Source organism: Dipodomys merriami, unplaced genomic scaffold (genome assembly GCF_024711535.1).
Source record: "Dipodomys merriami isolate MVZ:Mamm:240054 unplaced genomic scaffold, mDipMer1.0.p SCAF_541, whole genome shotgun sequence".
NCBI classification, from domain to species: domain Eukaryota; kingdom Metazoa; phylum Chordata; class Mammalia; order Rodentia; family Heteromyidae; genus Dipodomys; species Dipodomys merriami.
Genome location: NW_027206115.1, coordinates 575,030 through 591,659, shown reverse-complemented (window position 1 = coordinate 591,659; position 16,630 = coordinate 575,030).

Sequence of the window (16,630 nt, the reverse complement as noted above, 5' to 3'; positions counted from 1 at the left end):
GGAGGGATATTTTTGTGCTGTTGCAGCAATGTATCAACCTTTAACATGATGTCTCTCACCCCGTGGTCACTCAGTAAATGTCCACAGAATGAAGGCCTTCCCATTCACTCACACACTTATTCAACAAGTGTCCTACCACACGTGGTCAAAGCACTTTCCCACTGCTTTCCCATGACTCATCTCCACAGCCCCTCTCACCTTTGCCTCTTTCTCTCCCTTCCTGTGTTTCCATGCCCTTTACCTGAAGCCTTATGCATGCATCTCGATCTCACACATGGAGATGGTGTGCACACACCAGCTCACCTGCTCCTCCTCTGGGAAGCCTTTCCATCCCACATTGGCTCCTCACTCTTCAGTTCTTCCAGGTCTTTCCTCCAGCTCTGATTCCGTATCCTGGCTGGCTAGAATCCTAGGTAATGGTCTGTGTGACATTCCAGCTAAGCTGTGGGAGCCATATTCTCTTACCCAACTTTTGGTCCTGTCCCCTTCACCTGCTGGGAAAAACACTATAGCTGTTCGCAAAGGTTTAGGAGTGTTCTAGCACACATGTGCATTAGACTGTCAATTGAAAAGTCAAAAGTAGACCTGCATTTTGGAAAATGAGCTCATCTGGTCCCTTGAGACAAGACTGGCATGGAATCATAAAATCACTTGCCTCTTGCTTGGCACACAGCTCTGTCCACAGCCCCAAGGGGCCATGCTGCCCATCCCCCATGTCTCCATAAGGCAACCCAACACTGAAATCCCACCCAGTACAGCAACTATGAGGCACACTCTCTACTGCCCTAGGACTACAAGACACTAGCCTCTTAAGCGAAACCCACTGATATGAATTGAAGCCCACTCCCTTACTCTAAGCTGCAGCTGCAGCTCTCGAGGCAGCAAGGCCATGTCTCCTGGTAGTCTTTGTCTCACTGGGAAGAGACCATTTCTGACCCATCTTGCTCTGCATTGAGAGCTGAACTAGAAGGAAAAAAAGCACATTTTGCTTCCTAATTCCCTCTCGACATGCACATCATGTTGTGTTTGCAGAAGGCTGATTTCCAGAGGAATTCCTGAGTAGCCATCTGCTTGTGTGCTTCTGAGACATCTTGGTAAAGAGAGAAGTAAGCTGCTAATCCATCATGCAAAGGGAGTTGCTTGCTCTTTCACTAGGAAATGGGGGGTACATATTCTTGAGTGTACATATGTTCTGACATTCTAAGGCTGTTGATACACTTGCACTAAAGATATTCTTTTCTCCCTGTGCATTCTGCACACCAGACTAACAACACCTCCCTTCTACACCCATTTTTAACGTGTCACTGACATAGCTGTCCTTCAGATAAGCACAGTAACAACAGAGAAACCAACCTGTTCCTCACAAGATTAGCAAGTGAAGTGTACTGCCTGATGCTGGAGGATCTTCCCTGTAATCTTTACTATCTCAGAAGCTGACACCTGGATTGCAGTTACAGCCAATCTGGAAAGACTCCATCTTGAATTAATTAGAAAAATGCAGACCTGGAGGTGTGACTCAAGTGGTAGAACACCAGGCATGAACATGCAAACTCAAAGAGAGGAGAAAGAAAAAGGAAGACACAGAGACACAGAGACACAGAGAAAGGAGAGATAGAGAAATTGACAGAGTTAGAGACAGATTCAAGAACAGGAAGAGAGAGAGTTAATGGAAGACAGATGAAAAGAAGATGAAGCAAAGGAAAGTAGACTAGGAGACAGTATGGGGTAGAGGAAGAGGAGGGAAGAGAGATGGTATATGGGCAGAAAGATGGGAAAAGGTGAAAGAGAAAAGTGAAGGAAAAGGAAACAGAAAGAGAATAAGAAAAAAGCACTGAGATGAAGCCTTCGTACCAGCACACACTCTCACAAATATGTACACACAACAAAAAGGAAAAAAAATAAAAGGCATAAAAACACCATGGAAGTTAACAGTACTTCCCTCCTTACCCACCCTCTTCTCTGAACACTGGACCATGAGGAGTTCAGGATTCCTCAGCTCCCTTCATGACCTTCCTCCTCTCAGTTCTCATTCAGCATCAGTATCAACCCTATCATTCACCAGGTGCCTATACTTTACCCTCTTTAGTCCTCATTGCTTCTCTCACCAGAATCCCACCTCATTCTTTGAGGGGAGATCTCTTCCCAAATAACCCTAAACTGCACCACTTGTCCACCAGGAGACCCAGCCCCCCTCTTGCTACAAATCTCATCTGTCTGCTCTGTAGCCTCAGCTTCCTGACCCCAATGCACACAGAGCAAAGTTCAGCTAACCCCAACTCCTCCCCATCACACACTTATCACCCAAGACAGCATCAGACCTCTGTGTGGAAATCTAATGGTCCTGGATGAACCAACACAAATAACCCAATGGTAGAGGGTCACATCCATGCTTCCTGAATCTCCACTCAGATCTAGAGGTAGTCATCCCAGGCAGGGTCCATCCTCAGACAAAGTCCACAGAGGCCTGGTCCATCCACAGGCACCACTATACCTCCATGTTCTCTCTGGTCTCTTGCTCCTTCAGATGTTTCTCCATCTCTCACTGAAAGGAAGAGAAAATATTTTAATTCCTCTGCATCATATTTGAAACTCAGCACTCACAGCCCTATGTTTACCTGGGGAGAAAAATTGGGCTAACAGAGGAAGTTGTAATAATGACTTCAGGGTGTATGTATTACGGTCTTTCAAATATATGCTTTATCTTTTACCACTGTGAGCAAATAAATGTGAAATCACGTCCTCCTGGATGATGGCTTTATGTTGGGATAACAATGAGTCGAGGATTATAGAGAAAATGCACACACACGAAACGGCATTGAAATGGAGGAAAGTGGGGCAGACCCCATTGACATGATACATGGAGACAGTTCCCTCTTATTTCCCAGTGAAGACTTGTCCTTATGCTCCAACCCAGCGAGTGTAACTAGTGTGCTCAGGAGTTGGACCCAGTCATCTAAAGACCACTGAAGGAGAAGCAGAGTCCAGGATGCCTTCTGACTATCAGATCTATGGGCTTCAGCTCAAACATAAATAAAACAAATAACTATATAAGCAGATAGGAAACATATATGGAAGGTAAGATGATTACCTGCTGTAGCATTTGGGACAAAAATACCTGAAAGGACAAAGGTGAAGGGCTGTCAGTGTAGTATATAATCAGGCTGCAACCCCCACCACCCCTGAAGGTAAAGACAGCTTGAGGCCACCTTTCCACTTAGCTTTCAGCCAGCTCAGTGTCAGATGTGTTTTGACCCAAATCCCAGCTGTAGAATCCCGTAGCACCAGGCACTCGGCCTGGCTGTGATACACGGAGGACTCTGCCAGGCCTGCTGGGCACACAGAAGCTCACAGTGCTAGTCATGCCTCCTGAAATGAGTGAACTAGTGTGTAAGGGACTGGTAAATGGTCCAAGAATCCAATCTCTGTGAGAGCTTGGGGGACTCTACTACTCTTCCATAAGACCTAGAGGACCATTACAGAACACTAGGCACATGGGAGAACGCTGCTACAGCTACCATGGCAGCCATGTGGGAAACACAAGGATATTGGCCAGTGAGAGAAACAGAGAGACAGAGACAGACAGGGTTGATCAGGCAGGTTTGAATCACTTGGCAAATTTTACAGACATGACAAAATATAGTGAAACCAAAAAGATAATTAGGAGTGAATCCAAAAATATTGTCCCTATTAAAACTGATTTTTTAAAACGGTATTACTGTAGACCAGGCTTGCCTTGAACTCAAGACCCTTCTGCATTAGCCTTCTAACTGCTGGGATTACAGTCCATCTTTAAAAGATCATCTGTGGGCTGGGAAGGTGGCTCAGTGGTAGAGCACTTGCCTTGCATGCTCGAGGCACTGGGTTCGATTCCTCAGCACCACATAAGCAAAAAGAAAAAAGCCGGAAGTGGCGCTGTGGCTTAAGTGGTAGAGCACTAGCCTTGAGCTGAAGAGCTGAGGGACAGCTCCCAGGCCCAGAGTTCAGGCCCCATGACCGGACCCAAAAAAAAAAAAAAAAAAAAAAAAAAAAGATCATCTCCCAACCTGAAGCTACCCAGGAGTACACCAAGGGTTACACCTCTTAGAATAAAACATGCTCTGGCTAGCCTTGAACTGAAGAGCTGAGGGACAGCACCCAGGCCCAGAGTTCAGGCCCCACGACTGGACCACCCAAAAAATAATAACAAATAAAATAAAAATAAAATATGCTCGTAATAGGAAATTACTAAGGATTTCGTAGTTCTGGGTAGATGCTATTAAAACTCAGGAAATTACTAAGGTCTTACTAGCACTGATTGAAGAACCAGGGTCAATGACCAAATAGTAGAACAAAAGATACTCCTACCACCCCCTTACTCAGGAAGGCATGAGAGTTTTTGGATTTCTATGTCGGAAACCACGGGGAAAAGGTCAGATATATTATTTTACAACATCACAGGCAATCACAGGAGATTGTTTACAAATAGAATGAATGACTCAGTAAGTATTCCTATCAAGGGTAATAATAACTAATGGGTTCCTTAGCAGTTACAAATATGGAAAAGGAAAAAAAACTGAAAGAACTCGTTGAGGTGAGACAGCAGTTGGAGGCATCAGTGTGAACTCATGACTGCGAATATATATATATATATATATATCCATCTATGTATGTACATACATTGGTACACAAATATCTAATCAGAAGTTGAGAAATTCAGGAGGCTAAGAGCTTGGACACTACAGTTTGAGACCAGTCTAGGCAGGAAAGTTTATTAGATTTCACCTCCAAAATAACCAGCAAAAAGCAGGGCTTAAAGGGGGGGCTCAATTAGTTGGACACTAGCCAAGCAAGAAAGAGGCTCTGAGTTTACATTTCTGTACTACTAAAGGAAATTAATATAAATTTAAGTGTGTGTATGTGTAAATATACATATATGGAGTTGTATGTACTAATGCACACCCATATACATGCATATATATTTTATATATGCGTTACATGTAGTCTCCAGTTCTCTTCACCAAAAGGGTCTAGAAACAGTCATGTCTCAAAAGCAAAGAACACACCTAATTCTCAGATGTTGGTTTCTAAATGTCATTCAGCTACAGCTCCTAGGATAATAGTTGATTCAAAAGCCAGAGGATGGAAGGAACTAAAAAAAGGATCTATGTTAATAAATCTATGAGTGAACAACAAAAGCACTAAGGAGAGCTTAGGGGTAGAGTGCTTGCCTAGCATGCATGACAACCTTGGTTCGATTCTTCAGTGCCACATAATGAGAAAAAGCTGGAAGTAGCACTGTGCTCAAGAGGTAAAGTGCTAGCCGTAAGCAAAAGAAGCTCAGGGACTGTGCCCAGGTGCTGAGTTCAAGCCCCAGGACTGGCAAGCACTAATAAAAGTCTGTTAGAAGGGGCTCCCACTGGCCAAGTCTGGAACCATTTGCACATCAAACCATGACAGGAGTGGAATTACAACCCAATGAATACAACAGGAATCCCTTAGCCAATTCAGACATGAATAAATATGTAAATACATAAGTAAACTGTCAGTAGTGTGAGGAATGGGATATTTCCACAGCCTCATGTGTTTCCCCACACATCACTCAGTCACAAAGTGAGAGGAGAATTTTACAGTAGATAAACTGGCAAATTTGGTCATCCTCAAGTGATCTAAATTACCTGGTGGGATGCAGTGGGAGGCACACAGTGTCACAGTACTGCCTCTTTACACTAAAAGTTAAAAAAAAAGTTAAGTTCAAAAGGCAATACTGACACACACACACACACACACACACACACACACACACAAAACCCTGGTGCACATATACAAAATAAACATAGATATGGTAGAATAACCACTGAGACAGTGCTCAGGCCATGAGTTCCACTCCCAGGATGAAGAAGAAGAAAGAAGAAGAAAGAAGAAAGAAAAAAGAAGAAGGAAGAAGAAGAAGAAGACGCAGCAGCAGAAGAGGAGGAGAAGGAGGAGGAAGAAGAGAAGAAGAGGAAGAAGAGGAAGGGGAAGAAGAGGAAGAGGAAGAAGAGCAAGAAGAGGAAGAAGAAGGAGGAGGAGGAGGAGAAGAAGAGGAGGAAGAAAAGGGAGGAGGAGGAAGAAGACAAAGAGGAAAAGAGGAGGAAGAGGGGGCGGAGGAAGAGGAAGAAGAGGAAGAGGAGGAAGAAGAAAGAGGAGAAGAAGAAGAAGAAGAAGAAGAAGAAGAAGAAGAAGAAGAAGAAGAAGAAGAAGAAGAAGAAGAAGAAGAAGAAGAAGAAGGAGGAGGAGGAGGAGAAGGAGAAGAAGAAGAAGGAGGAAGAGGAGGGAGGAGGAAGAGGAGGAGAAGGAGGAGAAGGAGGAGGTGTTGGAGGAGGAGGAGGAGGAGGAGGAGGAGGAGGAGGAGGAGGAGGAGGAGAAGGAGAAGAAGAAGAAAAGAAGAAGAAGAAGAAGAAGAAGAAGAAGAAGAAGAAGAAGAAGAAGAAGAAGAAGAAGAAGAAGAAGAAGAAGAAGAGGAAGAAGAGCAGGAGGAGGAGGAAGAAGAGGAGAGGAAGAGGAAGAAGAAGAGGATGAGGAAGAAGAGCAGGAATAGGAAGAAGAGGAGGAGGAAGAGGAACAAAAAGAAGAAGAGGTGGAAGAAGAAGAAGGAGAAGAAGAAGGAGAAGAAGGGGAAGAAGAAGGAGAAGAAGAAGGAGAAGGAGAAGGAGGAGGAGAAGAAGAAAGAAGAAGAAGAAGAAGAAGAAGAAGAAGAAGAAGAAGAAGAAGAAGAAGAAGAAGAAGAAGAAGAAGAAGAAGAAGAAGAAGAAGAAGAAGAAGAAGAAGAAGAAGAAGTAGTAGTAGTGGAGGAGGAGGAGGAGGTAGTAGCATAGCAAAGCAGCCTGTACCATTCATTCTGAAAGAAATGCTTTTGGGAAAGTGCATTTTCTACTAAAGCATAATAATCCTTTATTTACTAATTCTAGTTTGTTTTTTAATAATCGCAGTGGAAATATTCACTATGCTGATTAACTTACCCAAATACTCACAAGTCCAAGCTTTCTAACTTCAATTAAAATTTTACTGAATGAATCTTCTAAAAACAGGATTGCTTTGACTTTCATATTCTTCCTTCTTTTTCTTTTCACATTCATTAATCTGTAGAATATAATAAGTTCAACATTAGTGAACATCCAAATTTAATGTAACAATTCTAGCCTGGAGCTAAGTTTGTGGATCATGTCTATAATCATAGCTACTCAAGACACTGAGATCTGAGGATCACAACTCAAAGCCAGCCTGAGTAGGAAAGTCCTTGAGACTTTTTATCTCCCATTAATAACCAAAAAGTCAGACATAAAGCTGTGGCTCAAGTGGTAGAGTCCCTTGAGTGAAAAAGCTAGGGGACAGTCCCCAGACCCTGCATTCAAGTACAACTACAAGTAGGAGGGAAAAAAAAAAAAGCATGGTGCCAGTGGCTCACACTTGTCATCCTAGCTACTCAGGCAGATGATATCTGGAGGTCACGGTTCAAACCAGGCTAGCCAAGAAAGTCCAGGAGACTCTTATCTCCAATTAACCACTCAAAAACCAGAAGTGGTGCTATGGCTCAAATGGTAGAGTGCTAGCTATGGGAACATAGAAGCTCAGGGACAGTACCCAGGATCTGAGTTCAAGCCCTGCAATTGACAAGGGGACAAAAAAGACATTTCTGATTGGACACAGTAGCTCATACATATAATCACTCCTAACTAGGGAAGAAGCAGAGTTCTGAAGAATTGTGGTTCAAGGCCAACCCAGGCTAAAAATTCACCTAACAAAGGCAGTAAAAGAAAACGACTTAGCATGAAATAAATAATAATTTAGGACATAAAAACAATCTAATCTTATGAATTAAAGAATCAAGTCTGAGATAACAGACAACTCATCAGCATTTGAAAAGTCAGAACTGACATCCTTTCTTTCAGATATATCATATTTCACCTAAAACAAAGTCCATTTTATTACCTTCTTTGAATATAAATGTTTATTACATTTAGGGGACTACTATGGAAGAGGTGATATTGATCAAGATGCATAGTACTTACAAACTGATGTGTTAAATTGAATCTCCTTTGTACAACTGCTTAACTATAGAAAAAATAGAATTTAAAAATGCCTATCACAGCATTATTCATATCAACAAAAAAAACGACAGCTAACAACTGGATACGATAAAAATGATGCATCATCAGCAATGAACAGGGAAAAAGTGGTGATTCCGTCACAGCCTAAATTTTAAAAGACATTATTCTGAGCAAAGGAATCGGACCAAGAACATTTCCTTACGCAATTCTTTTAAGATATGATTTCCTCATAGTCTAACCATAAACACTGTCTTTGGTGAATAAAGACTAAAAAGATAGCTGTAAACAAACCGATGTAAACATGACCCGATGTCATCCCAAGCTCTGAACTTGCAGAGGCCTCACAGCTTTGCTTCCTCTGGAAGCTTCACCCAGCACATGGCTGAAGGACCGGTCCCTGCAGCACCTGCTGACCTGCTTCTCTGCAGGCGCACTCACAGGCCAAAAGGTCACCGGGCCCAGACTGCGGGGCCTGCCAAAAAATCACCCTTCCCGCCCCTCCCAACGCCCTTCCAAGCGCACCCAGGCCCAGCCCGGCCGCTCAATCCCCCAGGTCTGGGGCTTTTCCTGCGCAAGCCTTGGGAATCCAGGCTCTCCACCTTCTCCCCGGGTGGGACAGGAACTCCGGATCCTCCTCCTCTTCTTCAGGAGTCCCAGGATTACAGGTGGGGCCAGGCCGCAGCGAGCAGACAGCCTGGTATGTTCTGCTTTCTGCCGGCCCGGCCCACGTGCCGCCCACATACCCCTTGGCCCATGCGCAGGGTCAGATCCAAAGCATTGGAAATTCCTGCGCAGAAAAAGCTCACTATGGTAGGTGGGGGCGGGACAGGAAGGGGAATCCAGGGAGAGATGCTATGACTATGATGTAAGGTGGGGATGTGTCCCCGTGAAGCCCCGCCCCTAGCTTTCTTTCTCTGGCCCTGGTGCTGGGGTGAGGGTGGGGGCAAACTCTGGAGTGAGCTGTGATGTGAGGCATGGGGGGGGGTCATGTCCTAGTGAGTGCTGGCCCACTCTCCCTGCTGAGAGCTCCCGTGCCCCTCCCACCCGACACACCCCTCCCACCTACCTGGCCTGGGGGAGCTTCTTCCTGGAGTTGGAAGGTAGCATCTTGCTAGCCTTCCTGGCTGCTCTCCTCCCCCTCCAATCCTGGTGCCTCTGGCCTCAGCTAGATGGCCTGTCCCCCAAATACTAATATTGATCTGATAACAAGGATACTTTTTCTTTTTTGGACAGGACTGGGATTTGAACTAAGGGCCTTGCACTTATTTGCCTACAAGTTGAGCCATGTACCCAGTCTCTTTTGCTTTAGTTATTTTTCAGGAAGACCTTATGGCTGGCCTGTGCCATGATAATTCTACTAATGCTTTTCTCAAAGATGGGAGGTTTTTTGTTTATATGGGGTCTTGCTAGTTTCTTTTAAAAATTATTTTTATTTTTATTTTTTGGCAAGATTGACCTTGAATCATGCATATCCTCCTGATCTCCATCTACTACTATTGTATTGCAGGCATGAGCCACCACATGCACTTAAAAAAAAAAAAAAAGAAAGTTTGGCTTAAAAATATTTTTATTGTAAAGATACTGTATAGAGGGGTTTACACTAAGGTAATGATTACATTTTCTATGGAGCATTTTTACCCCCTCATTTATTTTTCTCCTACCCCACTTCTTTCCTCCCCACCACCCAAGTTGTAAATTTCATTTTCAATATAGTGTCTTATATATATTTATCCTTATTTCAGCATTTTGTTATTTCCCTACCCCACTCCAAATTAGAAAAATGTATATACAAGATGCAGGACACCGGAATCAAATGCAGTGAAAAATGGGGTTATACTGTGGGGGAAGAACATACAAATGAAACAAAAAAAATCATGTAGTCTATTATAATTACATTAAAAACAACAACAAAGATAAAACCTTTTGTTTCTCTCTCTTTCGCTTAGAATCATCTTATATGGTTATATGTATAGTTTTTTACCTTTTCTGCTTGTCCTAGACATACACTAGTTATTGCAAATAAGGGAAACAATGGGACCTATGTTTCTTTAGGCCTGGCTTACTTCACTTAATATTCTTTCCAAGTCTTTCCATTCCTAACCAATGGGGTAATGTCATTCTTTCTGACAGAGGCAAAGAATTCCATTGTATATCTATACCACCACATCTTCTTGATCCATTCATCTATTGATGGGCATCTGGGTTGGTTCCATATTTAGTTATAGTGAATAATGCTGCAATAAACAGAGTTGTGCTAGTAGACTTACTATGGCCTTGTTTGTTCTCTTTTGGGAAAATGCCTAAAAGTGGGATTGTTGGGCCACAGGGGAGCTCTATGTGAAGTCTTTTGAGGAACTTCCATACTGCTTTCCAAAGTGGTTGAACAAGTTTACACTCCCACCAACAATGCAGTAGGGTTCCCTTCTAGCCACATCCCCTCGAGCATCTGTTATTAGATTTCTTGATAATAGCCATTCTAACTGGGGTAAGGTGGAATCTCAATGTTGTAATGATTTGCATTTCTTTTATAGCTAGAGAAGTTGAATATTTCTTCATGTGTCTATTGGCCTTTTTATTTTCTCTTCAGATACTTTTTAAGTCTTATAAGATTTCTTCAGGTCTGGAGAAGTGTGGCTTTCTGCACTGTTTACTAGTTTGTTTTGTTTGTTTGTTTCTTTTTTTGGTCAGTCCTGGGGCTTGAACTCTGGGCCTGGGTTGCTGTCCTTGAGCCTTTTAGCTCAAGGCTAGTACTCTACCACTTGAGCCACAGTACCACTTCTGGCTTTTTCTGAGTAGTTTATTGGAGATAATAGTTTCACAGACTTTCCTGCCCAGGCTGCTTTTCAACTTCAATCCAAGGATCTGAGCCCCCTGACTAGCTAGGGTAACATGCCTGAGCCACTGGCACCTGGCTTTGGATTTTACTATTTTATGTTTGAGTCTCATTACCTGTCTGTAATGCACTGGAATGAGTGATTTTTTTTTTCTGTTCCTGGTGCTTGAACTCTTGGGCCTTGGCCCAGTACCCAAGGTTATTTTGCTCAAGAGTAGCACTCTAACACATGAGCCACAGTACCACTTCTGGATTTTTTCTGTGTAGTTAATTGGAGATAAGAGTTTCACAGACTTTCCTGCCTGGGCTGGCTTTAAACCACCATCCTAAGATCTAGGTCTATTGAATAGCCAGGATTGCAAGTGTACTAAGGCCCTGGCGCCCAGCTGAATCTCCCTATTTTAAGCCTCATATTGTAGCTTAGACAGTAGGTATATGCCCCAAGAGCCAACATCTCCCAATTTTCTGCCAATGCTGGCCTGGAACCCTGATCTTGACAATCTGAGCCTCCCAAGTAGCTAGGATTATAGGTGTGAGCTACCAGTGCCTTAGATTCAAGGTCTGATATAACTGTTTAGAGTCCTGCTTGTCTTCTTACATAGGACAGTATTTCAGTAACAACTATCCTTTTCTCCCACTTCTGCACAATAAAGGAGGGATTGCAATAAAACTCAAGTGTGTTTTCCCCCTCTCACTGAGGAGGTTGAAACCAACTGCTTTTTCATGGTGTTGGCAAACTTGTATATTTACCATAAGGTGAGACTTCTGATAGAATGCCTGGAAAGGAAAATACCACCTCTAGGAAATTTTCAGGGATGTTCCAGTGGCAGATTAGGCTGTGATCAGATTCTAGAAAATTGAGATTCAATCTCAAAGTTTCTATCACCAAGTCAAATGATATTTTCATTCATTCAGTACAGTGTTTAGGATAACCAAATTGCTAGATATTTTCTCAAGAAATAGCAAAGCCACTTAGACTCAAAGCTTTTACTTTCTAGCAAATAACTACATGAAAGGGGATGCTAGTGAATGGGAATGCTAGCTAGTGCTTTGAAAAATTGAGAGAGTACCTAATAATTTGATTTAGATGACTTTGGAGAAGGTGCAAAGAGGAATATAGGAATGTTGCACAAGAGATAGAGGAATGTGGAATGTTGAATGGAAGTATGACAGAAAAGCACTTCTGTGTTGCAGTTCATGTGCAGGAGGTCAGGATTGAATGAAAAGTTCACCTCTAGCTGGGTTCTGGTGGCTCACATCTGAAATCCTAGCTACTCAGGAGGATGAGCTCTGAGGACCTGGTTCAAAGCCAGCCCTGGCAGGAAAGTGAGACAGGTCTAATTAACCATCAGAAAACCAAGTGACACTGTGGCTCTAAGTAGTGGAGTTCTAGCCTTGTGTGAACAGTCTTAGAGAAATTCAAGAACAGGAAGAAAGAGAAAGGTAATGGAAGGGAGAGAGGAGAGGAAGATGAGGGGAAGAGGAAGTAGAGGAGGAGATGGTATAGGTTAGAAGAAGAGGGAAGAGAGATGATGGGGGAAAGGAGGAAAAAAGGGTGAGAGTGAAGTGAACGAAACAGAGAATAAGAAAAAATGCCCAGACCTCAAGCCCCAGCTCTAGCACACACTCACATACACACACTCAACTAAAGAAAAAGGGAAAAATCTGATAAATAGTGATATCAATAGTACTTCCCTCCCATCCCTCCTCTTCACTTAACACTGGCCCCAACTCGAACACTCCATGGAATTCAGGATTCTTCAGCTCCCTTCATTTCTACTGTCATTTCTCCTTTAGTATTACTGTGTACCCTGTCATTCACCATGTACCCATCTTTGCCATCTTGTGACTCTCATTGCTTCTCTCACTAGAATCCCATCCATTCTTTGAGGGAATCACTGCTACTCAAATATCCCTGAGCTGGATCAATGAAGCCCCAGCCTTCCTCCTGCTGAAAATCTCATCAGTCTGCTCTGCAGGCTCAGCCTCCTATTCCCAGTGCATATGTAGCAAAGGCCAAGTCTGCCCAACTCCTCCCCATCACATGCTTGTCACGTAAAGGCAGAATCAGCCCTCCGCATAGCCTCTCTGTGCAAAGCTAATGTCCTGGCTGAAGCAACACAAATATGGCAGTGGTGAAGGCTCATATCTAATCTTCCTGAATTTCTGTTGATATGGGAATGCAGTTATCCCAGGCAGGATATGTCTACAGGCATAGTCCATCCAGGCCCCATCAATCCACAAGTACCACTATATCTCCATGGCTTCTCAGGTCTCCTGTTCCATCATATATTTCACCAGGTTTAGCTGAACCAAAGGGAGTATATTTTAATATATACACTTTGTGATTCCAAAAATGGACTCTTGGTGTTCAGAATGATTGACTATTGAACATCAGCTCCCTCATCAGCACGCTGGTTCTCCCAGCAGAAAAATTAGGGTCTATTCTTCCATGAGGCCAATAGTCTTTCCCTGTGAACTGCGAAGGTAAAGCACCATGCACAAACCCTGGTGCTCTTGGGAAGGGGTGTCAGCTGGTGACCTCTCTGGGGACTCACTGGCTCTCTACCAGGATAAGCTAACACTCAGTGCTGACCCTCTTGTACAGTGCATATGTCCCTCCCTCTCTCCCTATCAATTTGTATACCAGCCCACCACCCCCTTTCTCCCACAACCATTTATAAGGTGTCCCTCACACAGCTGTGCCTCACATATAAGTACACAAATCCCTTTCATAACAACACAGAAACCAAAGTATGCCACAGCAGACTAACAAAGTCAAATTCACTTCCTGATGCTGGAGGCTCTTCCTGTCATCCTAACTATCCCAGCAGCCTTTACGGGAACTCGAACACTCACTCCATCTTCACTTAACTAGAAAAATGCAGGCCTGGAGCTATCATGTAGTGGTAGTGTAATAAAAAGCAGTTCCAAAGGCATCTGCCTCCCCCTACATGATGAACTCATTGTTCCCCTGTGCCTAGCTGTAGCAGGAGGTAGGGGGGTGGGGTCAAGAAGGGATGGGACAGTGAGCTTCGTGGGGCCAGGGCATGAGTGGAGGTTGAAACTGTTAGAGCTGTTGGAGTGGGGGAGGGGCCCAGGCTATATATAGTCTGTCTGTGCTGAGGAGCAGGGGCTGGGGAGAGACAGACAGCAAGAGGCTCCTATCAGAACAGAGCAGATCAGGGCTGGCCTGTGAAGAGGCCTGTGGCCTGTGGACAGGACACTGCAGAGGCAGATACAGGAGGAGGAAGGAATAAAAAGGAAAAGCTTTCCCCTTTGGAGCTTTGCAGACTGACTATTTGGAGGTTTGCAAGTCTGGAGGTGTGATTCAAGTGATAGTTAACCAGCCATGACCATGCAAGCTGAAAAAGAGAAAGTGTGAGAGAGGGAGGGGAAACCAGAGAGAGTCAGAGTCAGATTCAAGAGCAGGAAGAGAAGGAGAGTGAAAGTGTGCATGAAAGGAACAAGAAGTGGGATAGGGGAAGCAGAATAGGCAAAGTTATGGGGAGAAAGAAAACAAGGGAAGAGAGATGGTAGAGGAGGGAATGTGGGGAAAGGGAAGAGAGGAAGGAGAAAGAAAAGGAAAAAGAATAAGAAAAAATGACTGAGGTCAATCCCCCCAGTACCAGCACAAGGATACACACAAGAACAAAAAGGGAAAAAAGGCATGGAGGCATCATGGAAATCAACTGTACTTCCTTCCACCCACCCTCTTCACTGAACACTGGTCCATGTGGAATTCAGGAGTCCTCAGCTCCCTTCATAACCTGGCTCCTGTCATTTCTCCTTTAGATTTAGTGTGCATCCTGTCATTTACCAGGTACCCATCTTTGTCTTCTTGTGGCCCTCAGTGCTTTTCTCACCAGAATCACATCTCATTCTGTTTGCTGAGCTCTGCACCCCAAATAGCTCTGACCTGGACTCCTCATCCACCAGGAGCCCCAAGCCCATCTCTTGCTGCAAATCTCAAGTCTTCTCTGCAGGCCTAGCCTCCTGATTCCAGTGTACACATAATAAAGGCCTACCTCCTCCATTCCACACTTGTCACCAAAGGCAGCATCAGCCCTCAACAACTGCCTCTGTGTGCAGACCTAATGTCCCTGGCTGAATCAACACTAATAACCCAGAGGTGGAGGATCACATCCAATCTTACCCAACTTCTGCTCATGTCCAGATGCAGTCATCCCAGGCAGGGTCCATCCTATGTCTTCATACTTTCTTAGGTTTCTTGCTACTTCACAGATTTCTCCACCTCTAGCTGAGAGGAAGGAAAACTATTTTAATTCATACATTTCTGTGATTCAAAAATGAGCTCTGGATGTTCAGAATGCTGCTCCCCAGCACTCTGATACCCCAAGAACAAAAACAGGACTCTGCTATTCTTCCATGAGGCTTAGAGTCTTCTCATGGGAACTGAAGGGGAGAGGAAGCACCATGCCCAATGTCTGGGGAAAGGGATGTTACCTGGGAGACTCTGGGAACTCACAGAATCTCTACCCAGATAGGACATCACTCAGTGTTCACAACCTTCAATTGTGCACGTCCTTCTCATCCTGTGTATTCGGCACAGCAGCCCACCACACCTTTCCTTCACCAACCATTTTCAAGGTGTCCCTCACACCCCTCAGATAACTACACAAATCACTTTTGTCACATCAGAGAAGCCATCCTGTGCTATGCCAGTATAACAAGATCAAAGTGTTGCTGATGGTGGTGGATCATGCCTGTAATCCTAACTCCTCCAGAAGCTAACACCTAGAGATCACAGTTAAAGCCAACCTGAGCAGACTTCATTTTAAATTAACTAGAAAAATCTTGGCTTGGAGGTGTGACTCAAGTGGTACAGCACCGGTTATGAACATGCAAACTCAAAGAGAAAGATCTAGAGAGGCAGGAGAGAAAAAGACAGATTCATGAGGACAGAGGAAGGTAGAAGGGAAGAGAAGAGAAAGAGAAGAGGAACGAGAAGAGGAAAAGTAGAAGAGGGAAAGCAGAGACTGGTCTGGAGGGAAGTTAGCTGGAAAAGGGGGGAACAGAAATGGGGAGAAAGAAGAGCTTTGACACAGAGAGAAAATCACTCAGTTCAAGTGCTGGGACCAGCACACACTCACAAATATATACCCACAATAAACAAAAAGAAAAAAAGGAAAGGACTGAGAAAATATGGAAATTAATACTATTTCCCTTCCCACCCGCTCTCTTCAGTGGAATTCCATGTGGAATTCAGGAGTCCTTATCTTCCCCCTCTCAGCTCTCCTTCCACATCAGTGTCAACCTTGTCTATCAGGAAGGTGCCCATCCTTTGCCCTCTTTTGGTCCGCACTGCTTCTTTTCAATGGAATACAATCTCATCCTGTTAGCTGTGCTCTGTTCCCCAAATAACCCTGAGCTGGATCATTGATCCAACAGGAGTCATAGCCCACCTGCTGTTGCAAATCACATCAGTCTGCTTTGCAGGCTCAGCCTCCTGACCCCTGGGCACACATAGCAAAGATCAGGTGTGCCCAACCCTTCCCCATTACATACTTGTCAGCCGAAGCAGCATCAGACCAAAGCACTTGCTATGTGGAAATCTAATGCCCCTGGCGAAGCGAACATAAATAATCCAGTGATGGATCATATCCAAACATACCGAATTTCGGCTCATGTCCTAATGCAGTCATATCAAGCAGGGTAAATCCACAGGCACCAATATATCTCCATACTCTCTCATGTATCTTGCTGCTCT